The sequence below is a fragment of the Carassius auratus genome, unplaced genomic scaffold (genome assembly GCF_003368295.1).
Source record: "Carassius auratus strain Wakin unplaced genomic scaffold, ASM336829v1 scaf_tig00217292, whole genome shotgun sequence".
Lineage (NCBI taxonomy): Eukaryota > Metazoa > Chordata > Actinopteri > Cypriniformes > Cyprinidae > Carassius > Carassius auratus.
In genome coordinates, this window is record NW_020528986.1 from 59,226 (window position 1) to 63,896 (window position 4,671).

General features: G+C 34.3%; 1 long non-coding RNA gene across 1 annotated transcript; it reads right to left on the reverse strand.

Annotated features, from left to right (window-relative positions):
* Positions 1 to 788: 788 nt before the first annotated feature.
* LOC113100531 (uncharacterized) lies at positions 789 to 2,754 on the reverse strand. The gene is made up of 4 exons (XR_003289698.1): positions 2,475 to 2,754; positions 1,562 to 1,662; positions 1,288 to 1,430; positions 789 to 1,070 (listed from the first exon to the last, which is right to left on the reverse strand). It is a non-coding gene; the product is annotated as an uncharacterized LOC113100531 (long non-coding RNA).
* Positions 2,755 to 4,671: the final 1,917 nt, after the last annotated feature.

Consider the following 4,671-nt stretch of genomic DNA (forward strand, 5'->3'; position numbering starts at 1 on the left):
GGGCCTGTAGAGGCTTTTTGCACCTCTTTTGTTGTCAGTTCGTGTTCCTACCTCGTCTCTAAGCCAGCCTTGACTCCTTTACTAGTGGGTGGAATAACCATCCTCTCCACACAGAGTAATCTAAGCCCAGACCAGTTGTGGGAAATTGGACTCCTGCAAAACCCTGTCACTCCTCCAGTCCTATCTGAGGTATTTTAAGAATTTGTGTCTTTTAATGTAATGTTTTCATGCAAGATATTGCCCCAATGTCCATAAACTATTACCAACTTTTAACAGATTGCACAAGACGGCGACTGGGACACAGACAGTATCTCTGACCAGCCGTGGACAGGAATTGTAGTTCCTCCAGTCGAATGCCCCTTACTGAAGAACTTAAGGCCCAAATTCAAACTTTTTTTAACCCAACCTCACACTCTCAAAACTATGGAAGAGACCATTATTTAGTTTTAAATTTTGTGCTGCTTCATTCTTAATTGACACTAAATCAATCATTGAAATGACTTGTTACCAAATGATACATTTACAAGCAAATTAACATCCAAGTCAATAAAAAACAAATTTAAGGTGACATTACATGCTTGTTTTATTTTCTGTATTGGCTATATTTAAAGCAGAAAATGGCTAGTATAACAACTTGTGTTCTCTTAACACATTCATTAAGATATACAATTTTACATTATGTAACACGTTGTGTTCTCTACACATACACAGTAAATTTCAAAACCATAAGAACATTTACCAATGTATAAAAGTTTTTATTTTCCTGAACATGTACAATTCCATACCTTTAGTATAATTTTAAATTCAGTTTAAACCGTTGTCAAATTGAATGGCTTGGATGGGGTTGATATTGTCTGAATTAAATCAATTACATTTTAACATTAATTTGTGGGGTTTTTTTTACAATATTTATACTAAATCAACTCTGTCAGTTCATACATAACACAGCTTTCAATTTCTTGGAGAAAGTCTTGCAGAAAGTTGATTATAGCGGTTTCATAAGTCTCTTGTACTGATCCCTTCTCCGACATTTTCGGAAGAATGTTCTGCATGATGAAGTCTGCATCAGCCTGTGGGAAAAAAAGAAAAACAATCATCCATTTTCAGGTACATATGCACATGCAAAAAAGCTACTTTATTACCATTTTCTACTATTATTTTTTTTGTAAGGAACAAGTGTTTGACAATTATTCTTTAAATTGGCAAATAATAATTTTCCTATCTATAACATTCCTAAAATGAAATACAAGATATAGGCATATTTTTTTTTTTTCCAGTTACTGATACCTTATCATCATCATCCACCACATCAGGGAAAAAGAACTGGTGGCAAAGTCCTGAATGGTTTTCCAGGATTGGAGAGTTCAAGACCTGTTCAGATTTGCTTCAACAAAGGGACCAAACGTAGAGTTGCATGAAGCACAATTGATCTGGAAAAAGAACCAGAAAATTATTGCATAATATAGACAGTGTTGTGGCTAATCCATATATCTGGTAGGCAGCAAAATTAAAACCGTTTGCAAGGTTTCAAATGTAAAGAAGTTAGAAGACTTTTTCTGACCTTATTATGGCCTCTTTGTTCTCAGGTTTAACGGCCCCAATAAAACCACAGTTAATAATTTGATCATACCATGCAGAGTGATCAGTTTCTTCTTCCTCCACCTGAAAAAACATAAATATGTAAACTGTGCGTAGAAATAAAGGTTTTATGAATTTGAAGCAGGAGGCTGCTGCTGCTGACCCTGAGCTGACTGAATCTGACCAAGGCTTTGGGTCAGAAGACCTATTCAATTCTGTGCAGCTGTACAGACATCAGAATATTCTCTCTGTTAAATAGGTCATCACAACATCATATAGGATTATCTGGATCAGGTGTTTTAAGCCACAGCTCTGCACAGTTTAGCTCAAACCCCAATCAAACACATCTGATTCAGCTAATCAAGATCTTCAGGATTACTAGAAACCTCCAAAAAGGTGTGGGTTGGAGCTGGTTTGAGCTAAACTGTGCAGAGCTGTGGCCCTCCAGGAATTGAGTTTCACACAACTGATCTAGAATAAGTGCATTAACAATGTATCATAAACATCACAGCTTTTAAACATAGTCTATAGGGATGTGACCTACTGTATATAAATAAACTTGTTCGGAATCAAAAAGAGGTTTATTTCAAATTATGTTTACACATACAAGGCATTTGTTTTGTATTTGTTTTTTGTTTACAGTATATTTTGAGAGACACCTTTGGCATCGTTTATAGTCCATAATACAACTAGGGCGTGGAGAATAATAATTATTATTTATTAATTATAAAACAACGTGAAAGGTGTGCATATTGAGAGAAATGTACAGCCGCCGACGCAACCCGCATTAATTGATCTCTAACTTACTTAACTTGAGCAAACGCGTTGATACACATAGTTACATATAGTTATCGGTCTATCTAGCGAACTTGAAGAAAGCGATCAATAACACATACCTGTGATCCATCACCCGCATGTCTCTGCTCCTCCATTTCGATCGATCCACTCGGTCTGGGGCTCGCGCTGATGACGTAACGAGAAGGACGCGCCTTCATCCCTTGTACACACCTCAACCTCTTGACCCCTCCCCCACGTCAAATCAGGGACACAAAGCGAGGCGCAAAGAAAAAATGAAGCGCAAAGGAAAGCTTGCACCGCAGAGGCACGGATGACTGAAACGCGGATTTAAAGGAGCAGCGCAAAGGGAAATGTGTTGCAAAGTCATTGCTGTTGAAGTTTTACTTTGCTAAACTTAATTTTTTCTCTTGTGGTAAACTTTTCTTTTGCAATTATTTTTTTTTACTTGCAAAAAAGCAATTTTTTTCTCAATACTCTATTTTTATTTGCAAAACATATTTTTTTTATTTGCAAAACATATTTTTTGTTTGCAAAACATTGTTTTATTTTGCAGATATATATGGCCCTATTTTGACTCGATACTGAACCCCTCAAAACTAATTAGTTTACAATTGAATTGCAAACCCCAAAAACCTTTAGATGTTTTACAACCTTTGCATGGTCGTACCAGTAATCATACAGTCCCCAGACACCATACGCGTTCTGATGTACTACTTGAGATAAAATATTTAGCCTTTTGTGTAATGTTGTAAAAGTTTAGACATTCTACATATATTTCAAATGATAACAAGTCTTATGGCAAGAAAATCCCATTTTGACTTTACCACATTTATTCCTGTTTAATATTTGTATGCGTATATGTGGTTTAAACTGATACAGCAATGTGTAATGTTGTAAAAGTTTAGACATTCTACATCTATTTCAATTGATAACAAGTCTTATGGCAAGAAAATCAAAGAATTTACAAAACATTTCATTCTAGTTCGATTTTTGTATGCCTAAACACGTTTTAATTCATATAGCAATGCCAGAATTAATATTGAGAAAATAAAAGACATATAGGCTACTAAAGTAAGTGTGAGTGACTTATTAAATAATATAAAATAACACTTTTTTTAAACAAGGACTTTTGTTTAGACTAAAAAATTAAAATCATATAGCTTAACCTAATTTTTAAGTAAAAACATTGGTCTAGTGTTAAAAACAGGTAGAATGTTTTCATTAATTAAAGTGATAGTTCACCCAAAAATGAAAATTATGTCATTAATGACTCAACCTCATGTCGGTCCAAACTCGTAAGACCTCCGTTCATCTTCGGAACACAGTTTAAGATATTTTAGATTTAGTCCGAGAGCTTTCTGTCCCTCCATTGAAAGTCTTTGTACGGTATACTGTCCATGTCCAGAAAGATAATAAATCATCAAAGTAACATCATCAAAGTAGTCCATGTGACATTGGAGGGTCAGTTAGAATTTCTTGAAGCATTGAAAATACATTTTGGTCCAAAAATAACAACATTTATTCAGCATTGCCTTCTCTTCCGGGTCTGTTCTCTTCTGGAATTACTCAGACTGTTATGATAATAGAGATATATAAGCTCAAACATAAAAACAAAAATAACATTATTAAAAACATTTTTTTAAATGTATTGAAAAATTGTTGATGTAGGATTTGAGTTTAGAAACACAGTGTAGCTAAAGCCACAAGTCTACAAAAGCTTCATTTGAAATTTCATAATCTAATCTATAAAACTGTGAATTTTATGAGATATTTTCTAAGGCCATGTCAGGTGTGTTTTTATAGAAGGCTAATCTGATTAATTTATGGCACTTCTCATCTCTGTAAGATCATGTGAAGATGTTCTTTGTGTTCTGTGTGTGTTTTTGTCTATGAATACTCCCCCATTCATGATTCTTTTGTTCTCACAAAATTAGTCTTTCACACCTCCGCCAGGTATGACACATTATCCGCATTATTCTTTAATCATTATTCTTTTGTTTTTATTCCACCTTTATTAGCCTTTGTTGTGGTATTTCAAGCTTTACAATTCACCAAGCTGCAATATCACTTCAGTCTCAGTATGCATTTACCGTACCACTTATTTATCAAAAGTCTTACTATAAAAATACAACAAAACATTTTCTTATGACCTTACGTGAATTATTGTGACAGAAATGCATTATGAAGAAGAAATGCACCTGCTATTAGTAGCATTAGTGCTAACGTTAGCATCAAGCTACATCAGACAATTTTATGAAATTATTAGTACACTTTTACTTAAAAATCACTTTAAAC